This window comes from Coenobita brevimanus, chromosome 28, assembly GCF_032717465.1.
Source record: "Coenobita brevimanus isolate Jiangsu-jjx chromosome 28, ASM3271746v2, whole genome shotgun sequence".
NCBI classification, from domain to species: domain Eukaryota; kingdom Metazoa; phylum Arthropoda; class Malacostraca; order Decapoda; family Coenobitidae; genus Coenobita; species Coenobita brevimanus.
The window spans coordinates 16,897,912-16,916,581 of NC_136981.1; the positions used below are offsets into that span (position 1 = coordinate 16,897,912).

At 43.4% G+C, this 18,670-nt stretch overlaps 1 protein-coding gene across 1 annotated transcript in view; it reads left to right on the forward strand.

Moving 5' to 3' along the window:
- Positions 1-18,670, forward strand: part of LOC145394748 (cytochrome P450 2L1-like) — a 129,171-nt gene that overhangs the window by 88,863 nt on the left and 21,638 nt on the right. The window lies entirely within an intron of this gene.

Genomic DNA, 18,670 nt, shown 5'->3' on the forward strand with positions numbered 1-18,670 from the left:
GAAAATATATGGCAACACGTGCGAGCTTATCGCAGGGGCAAGCGACCTATTTTTAGCTCAGTGTCCTCCCAGCAGTCAGCCTAGTAAGATGTCTGAACGCGCAGCCAGCCATCTTATTCCATGTTTCTATTAGCGCACCATCCATACCATACATGTATTACGGTGATAGTGTGTTATACATAGTGCAGTGTGCCTGTGAAGTGTTTCTTATATTTTTTCAGAGAAATCCAAATTTGAATAATCATAACCGATTTTTACCATTCCCCTCTTACTACACTAAAACTACAATATCATGCAAGGGCTTATCAGAGAAGGAGTACATGAAATACTTGTTTAGTGGGAGTGAAAGTGAAGAAAGCAGTGAGAGTGAATCTGATAGTGAATCTGGTGAGGATGAAAGAGTGAGGAGGAGGAAAGGGAGAGCAAAATCTGCCCGCAAGGGAAGAGATAAATGCAAAGCTGCACTCAAGGCTGTGGCGATTAGCACTACAGTCAGTAGTAACACAATCACTACCACCACTCCTTTCACCAGTGCCACCACTGGTGTAACTACTGCTGTCACCACAGCCACTACTCATGTCACCACTGCCATCACTCCTATGACAATTGACACCACTGTTATCACTGCCACCACTCCTATCACCATTGGTATAACCCTACAACCACTGGTGTCATGCCTACCTCCGCTGGAACCACCCTGATCATGGAGACGGAGCTGTATTATCGCCACCTCTCTTCCACCCCCGCACCGCAAAGACTGACTTCATTAACCAGCCCTGTCCCAACCACTTTTTCACCACTGGTACTCCCCAATCCCGACCATTTATGGACCCAAATTTTTTTGGCTAAAACTTTCGCTTTTGGTCAGAAACAATGGTCAATCACCAAGAAATTGTTCCCCGGGGTCCATAAGTGGCCTAAACAGGTATACCTTCGTCACACCTGGTACCGTGTTGTCTGTAGGTGGTCTGAGCCTCTCACGTTTTCTATGGATTATAAGTCTGGGAAACCAATGAAAGTAAGTAGATATGTATTTATTACAAACATAAAAACATGTGATAAGAGAGTAAATTGGATTTTATACAAAAATAGAGCTGAAATAAGCATTGTACCATCGTGCAAAACGAGCAAAATCGGGCAGACTGGTCACGATGAATCGCTAACATTCCTGAATCATGATACATATCATTTTTTCTACTTACATAATACATCTACAATAACATTATACCATTTTACATTTTATTGAACTGCTTTTACGTATTCACAGGCCTTTCGATAACATTTAGCGTAATGTTAGCGCTTATTTACGTAGTGAGTGAACTCGCTGTGACTGTTGTTTCAACTCGTATTGTGTTTTTTCTACTTACATAATACTTTTCTAATAACATTATACACTTTTCAACTTTAGAGAACTGTTTTGAGATAGTTTCAGGCCTTATGTAAATATTTAGTGTAATAATAGCGCATAATAACACAGACGGTGAAGTCGCTACGACTACTATTTCAACTTACAACCTATTTTTGTACTTATATAATAATTCTCCACTAACATTGGACATGTTTACACTTGATATAATTGATATCATATAATTTCAGACCTTACGATTCTACTGAGCATCATATTATCGCGTACTTACACAGTGAGTGTTATCGCGATATCATTTGTTTCATCTTACACTACTATTCAACTTATAAATTACCGTACTACTAACATTACAACCTTTTCCACTTTATATAATTCCTATCACATACTTACTGACCAGAATGTTCTACTGAGCATAATATTTTCGCAGATTTACACAGTGGGTGTATTCGTGACATCAGTTATTACAACTTACACTATTTTTCAACTTATATGTTACATTCATGCTAACATTATACCCGTTTCCACTTTATATTCTTGGTATCACATATTTACTGACCAGAGTGTTATACTGAGGGTCATATTTTCGCAGATTTACACATTGGGTGTAGTTTTGATATCACTTCTTTCAACTTACATTATTTCTCAACTTATACATTACTTTCCTGAAAACATTACACCCGTTTCAACTTTATATAAGACTTAGCACCTACTGACTGGCCTTACCATTATAATGAGTGTCATATCGCCATCCCACACAGTTTCAGTAGTGTAGAAAGTTATGGTACTCTTTGAAACATGGCTGAAGGCACAATGCAACATTGCACTCAACACACTCGTACCTTGTGTCTTTTCTCTGAGTGGATGGTCTGACTGTCGAGTGTTTGTATATATGGCAGCGGCGCTGGGGTTTACGACCGTTTGGGTCGGAAGGGATTGTGCTAGGATAGTGGCATCCTGCGAGGCGTAGGGGAGTCTGGGCAGCCATGGGGGTGCAGGTGCGGTGTGTGGGTCTGTCCTGGGCATGCCTGGCGATTATTTCACGTGCCAGCTCCCTCACAAACCCCTCAAAGGTCTCTGATACTCCGGTGGTCATGGCGTGCAGGTAGTGTGCGTTCAGGACCGTGATGTCGAGCAAGTGGAAAAAGAGCTTTTTGTACCACTTCATCGTGGTCCTGGCACAGTCAACACTGGAAATCATCGAGTCTAACTGATCCACTTGCCTCATGTTCAGATTATAGTCCAGTACAGACTCGGGTTTCCAGACGTTACGCCTCCTCTCGCTACGGTGATCCACGGAGTCTGTGCAGTGCATCAGGGGGCTGTGAACAGTTGATAGGAGGCAAACTTCCCTGTTGTGGTTCCACAGGGTGGCAAGGATGTTATTGGCCTGGAAGAAAACCACCTCGTTCTTGTCAAGTTTCCTCCCTATCTTTACCATATGGCGACGGTTTCTCTTGACTGTACCACAGACTCCGGTGTCATGTTGGTGGAGGAACCTAGCGAGAAGAGGGCTAGTGTACCAGTTGTCCAGGTACAACACATGACCACGATGAAGGTACTCCTTTATCATTGTCTTCACCACGGCCCCAGAGAGTCCTATACTACGATCTTCTGTTATATCTGTCTATGCGCCCGTGTACAAGACTATGTCTTGCACATAACCAGTCTTACAGTCACACATAACAAAGATCTTGAACCCGAAACGGTGTCTCTTGCTGGGTATGTACTGCCTAAAGGAAATATTGCCTCTCCACAACACAAGACTCTCGTCTATGACGGGGTCTCTGTAAGGATAAAATGAGGAGCGGAACATTTCCCATAAATGATCAAATACCAGCCTAATTCTCCTCATTTTATCTGTGTTATTTGCATTGGCTGGATCTTCTGCATCAAAAAAGTGGAGGCGGCCGAGAGTATGCTGAAATCTGTTACGACTCATCACCTTTCCAAAGAAAGGTGTGAGGATCATTGGGTCAGTTGTCCAGTAGGCAAAATTTGGTTTTTTCATACCACACCCATCAAGAGAACCAGGGCAAAAAATAAGAACATCTCTGAAATTGTCACGGGATAGTCATATTGTTAGGAATGCCTGCTCATGGTTCCCAAACGTTCACTTTCACGGCGCTGCGTTTGTGAAAATATGTTGGTCTGTTCCACTATGCACCCCACAAACGCCTCCCCAAAGAACAAGTGGAAAAAATCCACCCTAGAGGAACCCGCATGCACACCTGGAGCCGTGCAACCAGACCGCCACTCCTCAGTGAAAGGGTGAATGATGGGAGTAAAATTACTCCCATCTTCCCAGTTCCATAAGACACCACCGTCTCCAGCCACGTCCCCATCGTCCCCTTCGTCACGGTGGGGAGGTGAGGGTGGTGGGGGAGGTTGGGGAGGTCGAGAGCGGCGCCTTTCATCACTCGCACTTCTCTTCCCTCTCCCTTTTCCTTTACCCTTTCCCTTCCCTTTCCTTCCTTTACCCACATCCTGGGGCTGTGGGGAGGAAGTTTGGGAATATTGTGGGGCAAAAGACGTGCTGGGGAGTGGCTCCACCTCCTCTCCCCTAGGCCTACGTGCACCACGTGCTCATGCTGTGCTCCCTCACACCACTTTCCCTTTCACCCCGCACTCCTGCCACACCACTTTCCCTTTCACCCCGCGCTCCAGCCACACCACTTTCCCTTTCACCCAGCACTCCCACCACACCACTTTCCACTTCCCCAGACAAAAGACTTGCACCATACCTGATATGTCTTCTCGCCCCACCTTCTGATCCTCGGGGTGATATTTTTTCTTTACCCAACCACGAGGTGATATCACGTCCTAAACCGCCGTCATCCTCATCGTCCACATCCTCGTCCTCATCAGATTCGGGATGGAGAGATAGCCGTGCACGTGGTTGTGGTGCAGGCTGGCCTTCCCTTGCCTTACGGTATGTCACATACCGCTTTTTCCGGGGTGAAGGGACCTCTTCATCACTGCTTGTTATTTCTTCCTCTGGCTGGACGTAATTGCGATCCACCACATCATCGTCAAGTGAATCACTATCTCCAGTGAAGGCTTCTGGGGCGGATGCAATTTCGTCGTCTGAGAGACCTTTCCGCGCCATGTCTGACATGGGTCACTGCTAACAGGTGAGTGACCGAGACAAGGGCGAGCGCGGGTCATGCGGGGTCTGGGACGCTGCCCGCCTGGCGGCAGGTAGGGGAAGCTTGGGTACGTGGGCGAATCGAAAATCTCGCGCGAATTTTGAAAATTGTGGAAATTATGAACCTTGCAATTGCAGGACGTTGAAGTACGTCAACGGGATTGGCAGTGACAAAACGTGAGGACGTGGAAGTACGTCGACGGGACGCCGTGGGTTAACCCCACAGTCACCCTACACTCTCACAACACTTCAACCTGCCCACATCTCACCACCCACCCCAGATAATTCCATATCATCTTCCCCTGCAAAATAAGCAAAGTCACTGTCCCCTTCAGATTTCATTCCTCCTGAATATAAGCCATCAACAGCAGCAGCAGGAGCAGCACCACAACCATCCTCTCCACAACCATCTTCACAACAACCATCTTCACAACAACCATCACCACAGTCATCACCACCACAACCATCTTCATCACAACCATCACCACAACCATATCCATCACCACAATCACCTGAACCTTCATCCACCCAGCCATCATCAGTACAATCATCATCACCATCTCCCTCCCCACCAAAAAGACGAGGGTGGCATGGGCCTAGGTGAGGTAGTGGTGGGTGGCTGGGAGGTACTTGTCTGTCTTAGGGTCGTGTGCAGCACATACATACACAGCCAAGCATTTCCCCAGGTAAAGACCATCAGAAGGAAGTCTGGAGTTCTGGGTCATTCACACCCAATGCTGGCCCGTACACTGAAACCCCAGGTTTCAGAGTGGCAGCACCAACAACACCACTCCAATACTTTCAACTTTTTTTTACCAGGGAGTTGTTGCTCTATGCCAGGTTATGTCTGGTACCTCTGCAACGAAGAGGAAATGGTCCAGTTCCTTGAGTTATACCTTCTTTTGGGCCGTTGTGAACTGCCAACCATAAAACACTATTGGTGGTCCACAGAGATTCACGATTACCCCATATTTCGGCAGGCTGTGAGTGGATAGTGCTTCATGGCCATCCTGAAGCACTTTCATGCTTTCAATAGTCTCGCCATACCCGAGGGCAATCAAGACTGGCTAATAAGGATTCACACAAGGATTCACACAGTGATGCAATATCTCCTTCAGAGGTTCAAAGAGGTTTACATCCCAGCCGAACATCTTAGCCTGGATGAGGGATCTCTGGGTTGGATAGGGTGGTTCTCCTAACTTGTATATAACCCAAAAGTAGGCCATCAAATTCTACGTCTTGGCTGAGGCAAGGAATGGTTACATTTGGAATTTCGAACTATACATGGGGGAGAAGTCTCTAGAAAACACAGTGTGGGGCCTCCTTGAACCTTTGAAAGGCAAAGGATACAAGTTGTATATGGACACTTATTACAACTCTGTATCACTGTGCGGACACCTTTTGACAGAGGAGTGTATGTGTGTGGCACAGTATGACTGGCAAGGGGAGCACCAAGGGAGCTGCAGGACATCAGCAGTGCAAGACGCCTTCCTGATGATGGACTGGATGCTAGGCACAAGAGCAATGTAATGGTGTTGCTGTGAAAGGACAAACGTATCGTAAGTATGCTGTCCACCTTCCACAGTGACACCACTGTCCCTAAGCTGGTGCATGGGAAGGTAAAGGGTCCAGACGGGAGATTCCACCACGTTCTCAAAACAGTGAACAAGCCCATCATGGTGGAGGACTATGATAGGTACATGAATGGGGGGGATCATTTCGATCAGATGATCCAATACTATCCCACCCAAAGGAGGATGGTCAAGTGGATCAAGAAAATGGCATTCTATTTCATCCACATGGCCCTATTTCAATGCCTACACCCTCTACAAGAATAACACCAACAGGCCTATGACTCCTATAATTCCAGGAGCATATATGCCACAAACTCCTGGCAATCTGAGGGGAGGAGTGGCCGGCATCGGGTCATGCCCTTCACCACGCCCCTGACCTTCCCTCGCGACGACGACCACCTGTATCTGCAGTCCATCAACTGCAGCCTCCGCTCTGCCTGCAATAATCGCTCCACCTCCTGCAACCATTGCTCCACTCCTGCAGTAGCTGGTCTGTCAGTAGTAACTCAACCAGTTACTGCCACAACTGTTCCACCTCCTGCAGTAGCTGGCCCGTCACGAGTTTCTCGGTCAGTTACTGCCATGATCGATCCACCTCCCACAGTAGCTGGCCTTTCAGGAGGAACTTGGCCAGTTCCTACCACTCCACCTCCAGCAGGAGTGCAGAGGTGAGGAGATGGAGGAGCACCGCCATCCATGCACAGTCGATATGTGGATGATAGGACATGCTTGGATGCAACACTGCACCACTCCCTGGAGAGAATTCCCGACAAGAAAAGGCTGTGGTGTGTGCTGTGCTATTTGAACAAGAGGAGGAGGGACACCAGGTATATATGTCCTATTTGTGATGTGGCACCCTGCACAGGACTGTGCTTTCATCAGTATCATACGGATGAAAGCATACAACAGTAAATAACACTGCAAACACACACACACACACACACACACACACACACACACACACACACACACACACAGGTGAATGAAGCTGTGGAAAGCTACAAAAATGACGTAGAAACCACGTATGCTGAAATGGTGAAATTAAAGAAAGACTTAGAAACAAGGGTGGAGGAAAAAAGCATTAAAAAGGAAGTGAAAAGAATAATCCAAAACAATCCAAAGTTAGTCAGAGATTCAGTAGAGATAAAGAAATCTATAGTAATCACTGGTATAGAAGAGGAAGAAGTAAAAAACAAGATCACAAGAGACAAAAAGGAGATGGCAAATGTAATGAGCTTACTGAAAGAAGTATCAGAGGAAATCTGTAGTAAAGACATAGAGGAACACAAAAGGTTAGGGAAATACGAGAAAAGCAAGACAAGACCTCTAAAGGTGACTTTATAGAGTGCAAACACTGTGGAAGAGATACTAAAAAATGCAAAGAATCTTATGGAAAAAGAGGAGTTCAAAAATGTATGGATAAAAAGATGCCTAACACAAGAGGAACTGGAATTACTGAAAGAGAAAAGGGAGGAAGCAAAAACAAAAAATGAGGGAAGGTCAGAAGAGAAGAAATTTTTTTACAAAGTAATAGGATTGCAGGTACGAAAGTGGTACACAAACAGGATGGAAGAAAAAGGAGGAAGGTAGTAGAACCATGTCATGACAAGTATATAAACAAAATGATAAAGTTGATGTACTCAAATGTGGATGGAATGGTATTTAAATTACTAGAGATGAATGATTATGTCAGAGAAAATGAACCACAAATAATATGCCTAACTGAAACAAAATTAACACCAAGGATATCCAGTGACATACTAAACTTAGAGGAATACAATATATGGAGAAGAGACAGATATTAAAAAAAAAAGGAGGAGGAATTATAATATTAACTAAGAAAAATCTAAAAGTCAAGGAAATAAACCTAGATATATCATCACAAGTAGAACTGATTGCAGTAGAGATCAACACATCTGAAGGTAAAGTAATTGTAGCCAATTTGTACATGCCACCCAGATCAAACACATGGGAAAGTGACGAATATGAGGACCTGGCAGAGAGTACAATCAAAAGTATAAGATCATTACTACATAAAATGGAAGAGAAATCGGAAAGAATTATACTAACTGGGGATTTCAATACAAATATAGATTGGAATACTCTAGGTATAATTAGCCAAGAAAGCTGTTGGGACCAAAAGCTCCTGGATCTAGTACAAGAGTTTTTCCTAACGCAACATGTGAGGGAAACCACCAGAAAAAGAGGACTTGATGTACCTTCAGTGCTAGATCTAATATTTACTAGGCAAGAAAATGATATTGAGAGTTTCATATATCACCCTCCACTCGGCAAAAGCGATCATGCAGTACTAAAGTATAACTTCAGGATAGCATATGACATAGTAAACAGCAATGACAGTTACAAAAAGAGCCTAAACTATAAAAAGGAAAATTATCAAGACCTAAAGAAGTATTTCTTAGAAGTTGATTGGGAAAATGAGCTTAGAGGACAAGATTTAAAGGCTGTATATAAAAAAATCTGTGAATTTTATGAAATAGGAGTCCAGAAGTACATCCCACTGCACAAAGAAGCAGATAAAAAAATACAGAAATGGTTCAATACAGAATGTAAAAAAATCAAAAGAAAGAAGAGATTTGTTGTGGAATAGATACAGAAGACACAATGGTGAAAGGGCGTATAATGATTACAAACGGGCAAGAAACGACTATACAAGAATAAGGAGGGAAGCCCAAAAACAGTTTGAGGAGGATATAATAAATAAAAGTGGTGATCAATCATATCTGTTTTACAGCTATATCAGAAGCAAAACCAAAGTAAAAGATATAATACAATCTATTACAGACGAGGGAATCACTTATGCACAAGAGAAAGATATTTGTGAAGCACTATATAAGAATTTCAAATCAGTTTTTACAGAAGAAAAAAATTTTGAGAGGGACTATGTGGAACACGCATGTCCACACATACTACCAGATATACAAATAGCAGAAAAAGTAATACAGGAGGAGTTAAGTAGATTAGACAGAGGAAAAGCAAGTGGTCCTGATGAAATTTCATGTTGGGTATTATGAGAATGTGCAAAGGAGTTAAGTAAACCATTATTTTTAATTTTCAAGAATTCCTTGAGTCAAGGTAAACTACCTGACATTTGGAAAAAAGCAAATATTGTCCCCTTATTCAAGAAAGGAAATAAACAAAATCCACTCAACTACCGACCAGTATCACTGACCAGTGTTGTAAGCAAGGTATTAGAAAACCTTATAAGAAAAGCTTGGGTAAATCATCTAGAAGAACACAGTATGATAACAGAAAGACAGTTTGGTTTCAGAAAAGGAAAATCATGTGTTACTAATCTGTTGAGCTACTATGACACAGTAATAAACACAATACAGGAAAGGGAAGGATGGGTGGACAGTATCTATTTAGATTTCAAGAAAGCTTTTGACACAGTACCACACCAAAGACTTTTATGGAAACTGTACCATCAAGGAGGAATTCGAGGCAAACTGTTTTGTTGGATGCAAGACTTTCTCATAAAAAGAGAAATGAGGACAGTACTAAGAGGAAACTACTCATCATTGAAAGAAGTGACTAGTGGAGTACCACACGGTTCACTGCTGGCACCAATCATGTTTTTAGTGTATATAAATGATATAAACAGTAACACTGGAAATGAGAGCTATCTGAATATGTTTGCAGATGATGCAAAAATACAAAGGAGAATTCATAGCACAGACTCTTGTAGGGAGCTACAAGAAGAATTAAATAAACTTCATGAATGGAGTAGTACATGGCAAATGGAATTCAATGTGGACAAGTGTCATGTAATCAAGTTTGGTAAAAGTGGAAAAAGACCTGATTGGGATTACCCTATACACATCAGAAAGAGAGAAAGCCCTAGGTGTGATTATCAATAACAGACTATCTCCGGCTGACCACATCAGCGAGAAGGTACGGAACATGTATACTATCTATCTATCTATTGCCAGACGCCTCAATCCCGTTTGGGGTGGCCACAAACAAATCGCCTCCAAGTCGCCCTGTCCCCCGCCATTTCACTGCCCTGCTCCCAACTCACACCCCCCTCTCTCATATACCTCTCCACCCCATCCCTCCATCTCATCCTCGGTCTCCCCCTCCCTCTTCCACCCTCCACCTCACTCACATACACTCTCTTCGTCAATCTTTCACCCTCCATCCTCTCCACATGGCCAAACCACCTCAGTGTGTTCCTCACAACGCTTCCTATCACATCCACATCCACACCACAACGCTCCTTTATATCCTCATTCATCAGCCTGTCTCTCCACGTGACTTCACAGGCTCCTCTTAAATAACTCATTTCCACTGCTCTCACTCTTGACTTGTGTCCTTCCAACAATGTCCAAGCTTCACTTCCGTACGTTAGAGTTGGTATCACAATACTGTCATGTAGTAACTTTTTTACTTCCATGCTCACTTCCCTGTTTCTTATCACTGCTTTTAAGGAACCAGCAACCTTTCTTCCCTGCTGTACCCTCCAAACCTCCATCCTTACTCATCACACTACCCAAATACTTAAACGTACTCACATTTTCCAATTCCTCACCATCCAACCTCGCTGTACATTCACTGACTTCACCTCTCTCAAAGACCATCACTTTACTCTTCCCTACATTCACCTTTAGGTTCCGTTTCTTACACACTCTCTCAAACTCATCCACCAAGCCTTGCAGCTCCCCTTCGTCTTCACTCAACAACACAGTATCATCTGCAAACAACAGTACAGGGAGTTTCCAAACACTATCCTCTCTCACCAGGGCCACTCCAACATCCACTACCCTACCTTGTACCTCTTTTATTACCCCATCCATGTACAGATTGAACAACCATGGAGACATGACACATCCCTGTTTCAAACCAACTTTCACAGAGAAAAATTCACTTAGTTCACCATCCACACGCACTGCAGCCTTCGCACCATCGTACATACTCTTCACAGCATTCAACAACTTCCCATCTACTCCATATATTCTTAACACTTTCCACAATCCTTGTCTATCCACCCTGTCATATGCTTTCTCCAAATCCATGAAAGCCGCATACAACTTCTTTCCCTTCTCTAGAAACTTTTCCACTAAAGATCTAAGAATGAATATCTGATCTACACAACCTCTTCCCTTCCTAAAGCCTCCCTGTTCTTCTCCAACTAATTTCTCTGTTCTTTCTCTAACTCTGTCTATAAGTAACCTACCATACACTTTTCCTATTATACTAAGAAGACAAATGCCCCTATGATTACAACACACTTCTTTTTCCCCTTTTCCTTTGTACAAGGGAATAATTATACCTGACTTCCAATCCTCCGGGACTCTACCTTCCTCCCAGGCCAATCTGCACATCTTCCACATCCATTCTACTACTATCTCTCCCCCATGCTTCAGCATTTCACCACACACTCCATCAATTCCTGGGGCTTTCCCCGATTTAACTTTCTTCATTGCTTCCACAACTTCCATCCTACTGATTTCTTCCTGTCTTCTCACCTCCCTCCTTCTCCCAGCCATTCCCCAGCCACTTATACTCGCATTACTTCCATCCTCCACGTTCAACAATTCCTTAAAGTGTTCTCTCCATCTGCTCACTTTTTCTCCCTTCTCCACTAGTAATCTACCATTTTTATCTTTCACTCCCCTGCTAACTTCACATCCACCCTGTCTTACTCTTTTCACTTCTGTCACTGCTTGCAAATATGAGAATAGCATTCACATACATAAATGAAGACATGCTAAGAAGGATAATAACATCATTCATTAGACCAACCCTGGAATATGCATCAGTAGTCTGGAGTCCTCATCTCAAAAAGCATATAGACAAGATTGAAAAAGTTCAAAGGGCTGCTACAAGATGGATGCCAAGCTTAAGGGACCTAAGCTACGAAGAAAGACTAAATAAAATAAATCTACCAACACTACAGGAGAGAAGGAAAAGAGGTGACATGATAATGCTATATAAGTGCATATCAGGGAAGGAGAAAATAGACATAAATGATTACTTAACATATGGAGAAGCATCAGCAAGAGGACACTGCAAAAAACTGCATAAGAAGAGAGGTGATAAAGACGTAAGGAAATTCAGTTTCCCAAACAGAGCAATTGATCAATGGAATGCACTACCGAATGAAATAGTGTGTGCCAAAACAATTCACAAATTTAAGGATATGTACGATAAATATGGTTTAAGACACGGGACAGTACGAGCTTGACTCATTCCTGTAAAGATACAATTAGGTAAGAACAATTAGGTAAGAACACACACACACACACACACACACACACACACACACACACACACACACACACATACATTCACACCTCCTCACTCACATATACAGTCTGTGATCATACCCGTCCTCCTCTCTGCAACTCCACCTCCTCTCAAGAAACACTACAACTCTGCTCAAGGACGTAAGTAACCAGCTTATTTGTCTAATTTTTATACAATTGTATTGTAAAGTATAAATTGTGGGTTTAATATATATTTCTCATAGGGAAAATGTAGTGCATTTCATTGTTATTCTCTCAGTCATTTACTCGTAAATTATAGGTCACACCAAAAATCTGAAGAAAGCATGATGATTTCTAGTACATACTTTTGTAAAGCAAAGTAACCTATGTGTGCAAGTAATTATTTGAGGAAAAGCTACGAAAGACGAAGATACTCAGCCTACAGGCCGGAGCATAGGTGCTGCCACAGCACACAATCCGTCGTAACTTTTCAAAATTCATTTTCTCAATAACAATAAGGGTAATAACACTGTGAATTATATCATGGGCTTCCTTAACCTTTGGGCTATAAAACTGGATAGAATTTACACATATGTTTGTTACAGTGTCACTAATAACATACGAAATAATAAACAAATCAGAGAAACACATTAAGGTGATTTGGCCATGTGGAGAGGATGGAGAGTGAGAGACTGACGAGAGAAGTGTATGTGAGTGAGGTGGAAGGGGGAGAGGAAGGGGGAGGCCAAGGATGAGATGGAGGGATGGGGAGGAGAGGTATATGAGAGAGGAGGTGTTAGCTGGGAGCAGGGCAGTTGTGGCCACCCCTTACGGGATTAAGGCGTCTGGCAATAGAAAGATAGATAGACTTTTTAGGCGATTTTCGTCGTTTTTTTATCAGTTTACTCGAAAACTATTGAACGTATCAACTCGAAACCAGACTCATTTGAAAGCTCGTGAAATTCTCCATACAGACATTTGTTTTGCAACTGTGCATCACGGGAAAAATTTTTAACAGTGATGTTGGGAAGTTATGAGAAGCTAGTTTGCACTTGAATAAGGTTTATTATTGCATCATATCCGTACATTTATTCATCTGTTTTAGTTTTTTTTTTCTTTTTTGCTTATCTGATAGTACAAACATCAGCGAAGATAATGGGATATGATTTATAACAATATATGCACTTTCTAAGGTTAAAGTTGGCCATAAATTTTTTTTCTATTGCGTGCGAGTGAAGGCAGCCTGAGCAAGGTTTTGATTCTGTGCAGAGAGCCAAAACTTACTGAAAACTTACTGTGCGTGAGAGGGTTAACCCTCTTGCGTACGATAAGTTTCAGTAAGTTTTCCGGGGCATGATTTTTTCTCCGAGGCCGCCCGGCCCAGCTGCCCACGTTCGGCAAATAACATGTATTCTCTCCTTATTTTCGCCACCCAAACATCAATATACTGCCATGAAACCTACGTCATCTTATTCGTCGATGTTTGTTCAAGCTGAAAAACAGGAAAACCGAATAAAGCAACATTAGGCGGCCATGAAGAAACATTTCGCTACATCACGTTCAATTCCCAACATCACCATTCGAATGTTTTCCATCATACAGGAAAATGTTATTAGAAGTTTTTATAGAGAATTTCGTCAGCTTTCTAAAGAGACAAATCCGGTTGTGATACGATTTGTAGTTTTCGAGAAAATAGCCAAAAATTGAAAGCCATTCTTGGAAAAAATTCAAGGAGCTCAAACTCCGAAATTTTCTCGCACACGTTATGTTTTTATTGTATAATATTATGCAGAATTTCACCAGCTTTCTAATGACCTAAAAATTATTTTGATATGCCTCATGGCTTTGGAGTAAAACGCCAAAAACGACTGGGAACTCACGTCCATACATCACTCGTGATGTACGCATAGCATACGCAATATTCCCGCCTACGTAACAACGAATTCCTATCATAGATATTACATTGTTATGTCTTGTACATTCGTAGAATTTACTGCTCTTTATCAAGGTTCGTACAGGAAATCGATACGTCCAATAGTTTAGGAGTAATTGGCCGACAAAGTGAGATTACTCCTCTGAGCGTTTCCGAGTTTACCGCTAGCGAGGAAAAAAAAACAAGTCTGTTCCCCCAACTTTTCCAACAGAAAATGCTCCCAAAGGCTTATATTCTGCAAATGAACATATGTAGAATTTACTGCTCTTTATCATGGTTCGTACAGGAAATCGATACGTCTAACAGTTTTCGAGTAATTGTCCGACAAAGTGAGATTACTCCTCCGAGCGCTTCTTAGTTTACCGTTAGCGAGGAAAAAAAACAAGTATGTTCCCCCAACTTTTCCAATAGAAAATTCTCCCAAAGGCTAATATTCTGCAAATGAACATACGTAGAATTTACTGCTCTTTATCATGGTTTTTACAGGAAGTCAATAAGCCCAATAGTTTTCGAGTAATAGGACGACAAAGGTAGATTACTCTTCCGGTCGGTACCAACTTTTACCGCAAGCAAAAAAAAAAAAACTGTTTTCTCCCACTTTGCCTAAGGACTATGCTCCCAAAGTTTTTTTTTTTTTTTTTTATGTACAGACTGTCTTCCAAGGTTGTTTTTTTTATGGTTGTAACCTACTACACATGAACACTACTTTTTCCAAGTTACTGCTAATGAAGCTTTACTTTCTGTCATATGTGTAATATGTAGAAGAAGACGGTTATTTGCCTGAAAATTATAGGGGTAATGATAATAGGTCAATATACATATCGACAAAATTTGGAGAACTCATTTCCTCCAGGGGCATTGCTTGAGTTGTAGGACCTTGTGGGATTAGAAGATGAGGAGGTATGTAGTGTGTGTGTGTGTGTGTGTGTGTGTGTGTGTGTGTGTGTGTGTGTGTGTGAGTGTGTGAGTGTCTGTTTTATAGTGTGTTAGTGTGTGTGTGAGTGTGTGTGTGTCTGTGTTAGTGTGTAAGTGTGGTAGTGAGTGAGTGTGTGTGTGTGTGTGTGTGTGTGTGTGTGTGTGTAAGTGTGTTAGTGTGTGTGTGAGTGTGTGTGTGTCTGTGTTAGTGTGTGTGTAAATGTGGTAGTGTGTGTGTAAGTGTGTGTGTGAGTGTCTGTGTTAGTGTGTGTGTGAGTGTGTGTGTTAGTGTGTGTGTGTGTTAGTGTTAGTGTGTGTGTTTGTGTGTGTGTGTGTGTGTGTGTGTGTGTGTGTGTGTGTGTGTGTGTACACTGCACTAGGGAATACTTCGCTCGGCATGGAACCGTTCGAAGCAATCACCCATGCACAGTGCCACATCACAAACAGGACACATGTGACTTGTGTCCCTCCTCATCTTTGCCAGGGAACACAGGGTGCACCGCAGCCTCCTCCTGTTGGGGATTCTCTCCCGTCGGTGGCCCAGTGTCTTATCCAGCCACACTCTGTCATCGATGAAACGATGACGCTTGGCTGGATGTCCTCCTGGCGTTCCCCGGTCCTGTTGTCCTGGAGGTGCAGGTGCAGGCCCGGGCATGGCAGCGGCAGCAGGTTCTCCCGACGGACCAAGAACTGGTGAAGGTTCTCTCAGCACCTGTGCTGGACCTGCAGGCGATGGTGGTCCTGGCCCTCCTCCTGGAGATGGTGGTGCTGGTGCAGGAGCCGTTGGTGATGGCACCTGTGCTGGCACTGCAGCAGGTGCCACAGGTGCTGGATGTCCTGCTGGCCATCTGGTTGGAAGGTCAGGGGCATGGTGGATGATGTGCCCTGATGCGGGCCACTGTGCTTCATCAAAGTAGATGAGCTTGTCCACTATCTCCTCCATGAATTCAAGCAGACTGACTGACCCGTGTAAGCACTTCTTGTACAGGGCGAACGGGTTGAAAATGGGCATGTGAATGAAGTAGAAGGTGATCTTCTTGGTCCACTTCACGGTCCGCCGCTAAATGGGGTTGTATTGGACCACCTGGACGTAGGTTGTCCTCCCGTCAGGAGCCCTGGTCTTCCTTCAAACCTGCTTCTGGATGGTACTTGTGCTGTGGAAGGTGGAGACCATGTTGACAATGTGCTTGTCCCTCTACAGCAACACCATCACGTTGTCCTTGTGCATCACTGTCATGCTCCCCACTGGCAGGTTCATGGTCCTGGCAATGTCCTGCAGCTGCTTTGGTGCTCCTCTTGCCAGGTGTAGAGTCCCACACATGTAGGTTCCTGCACTGGAGAGGCGTTCGCACAGGGATACAGAGTTATAATAGTTGTCCATGTAAACTCAGTATCCCTGATCTTTCAGCGGTTCTACGAGGCTCCACACGGTGGTCTCCAGCTCCCTCTTCTGCCCCGTATACACCTCGAAATTCCAGATATAATCCGAGGAAGGCTCAGCCAGGATTTACAGCTTGATGGAATAATTTGGGGGCTTCATTGGGTTGTGGACGCGGAAGCTTAGGCGCCCCTTCTACAGTAGTGAGCCCTCGTCCAGGCTGAGGTGCTCCTCGGGTAAGTAGTTGTTCTGGAACCACTGAAGGAGGTACTCCATCACTGTGCAAACCCTGATGAGCTGGTCTTCATTGTCCTGGGGTATCACAAGTGAATTGAATGCATAGAAGTGTTTCAGGATCACCCTGAAACGCCTTCCACTCATCACTTGTGTAAAGAGGGGGGAAGTTGTGGAGGTGGGATCTCATCCTGTAGTGCCGGATGCTCGGGAGATTAAACACTCCCATGAAAAAGTAAAGCCCCAGGAACTTGGCCATCTCCTCTTCATTGCAGATGAACCATGCATCCAAAGCAGTCCCCAGGAATGATGCGTAGCTATTGGTCTCGTGGGTGAAATACGTCAACTACTCCCTCGTGAAGAACAGCTGGAAGAACTGGAGAGGAGTTGTTGGCAGATCCATTTTCATTCCTGGGAATCCTGTGAAGGGCCCATTAGCTGATGTGAAAGGGCCCCTGCTCCATCCTGGATCCGTTGCAGCAACACCTCCCGCAGTGGTTGCAGTGCGTCGGAGTACCAACACCCTTGTTCCTCTTCAGGCATCCCTTGTCCACCCCCCATAGCCGGGCCGTGGACGTCGAGGTGGTGAGGGTTGTGATGATGAGGAGGACGAGACTGTCTCCTGCTGCTGGAAAACGTCTGGGGGGATGAACGCTGTTGGAGACAGCGCCCTTGTCGACCAGGCAGAGGACAATGACACAGTCGCCTCCTGCACCAGTTGCGCCACAGACAATGCGCGCAGTGCAGGTGCCAGTGTCGTGTAACTATGTCCTGCTTCCAGTGACATAGGCTCGGCCAAGGGGGAACTAGAGGCTTGAGGTGGAGAGACCACGATGGCTGTAGGAGCAAGAGGTCCAAGCCAAGGCGATGTCTGTCATCCAAGTGAAGACGATGATTGGGCTTATAGTCCTGACACAGGTGGTGGTGGAGTCTGCTCCCATTGTTCTTAAAGCATGGGCAATGCCGCCTGAGGGGAATCCTCCTGGACATCGCCTCATTCCTCCTCACTTGGAACATCGCTCAGCTCGTCCTCGACTTCGCTCTCGGTCTCCGCTCTCGGTCTCCTCCTCAAACAGAACCTTTTGCAGCTGGTCAGAAGACAGACCTTTCTTCTCCATCTTGGCAAGCATTGACACAGAAAGTCAAGTATGAGCTTTTTAGGTTCTCTGCTGAAAAAGAAGACATATTATTCATTGTCACGCAACACCATCCACTGAGAGTAGCACTACACATGTCATGTTATATCTTTCTGCACAGCAAATCGCTGCACCTTTTACAAACAGTTCACATAAAGGATAAATTTTCAGTGTCTTTTCACGATGTCATAACTGTTCACTGGCGTCCGTGGGTGTGTGCCATATATATATATATATATATATATATATATATATATATATATATATATATATATATATATATATATATATATATATATATATATATATATATATATATATATATATATATATATATATATATATATATATATATATATATATATATATATATATATTGTTACGGAACAGAGAGAGATAATGAACACTTCAAGTGAGAATACTAAAATCACTACTGTCCCGCAAAGTTCCAGGTTTAAAACAAAAGAGTTAGGTAAAATTACAAGTTAAAGTTTAATGCTTAAACTAACAACAAAACATTCAGGACTCATGAGGATAATGTAATGGCAAAAACAGGTTTAATATATGGTTAACTGCAATAGCCTCTATTAACACAAAATTAGCAAGAGTAAATTTATCTAAGTCAGCCCTGATAAAATGAGATACCAGATAATACTCAGTGAATGCCAGATAAATTATTACAGATACAAACTATTATCAAAAATGACTGACATAAAGAACCCCACACGAATTACAAAAACTTCACTAGGCCTACAAATT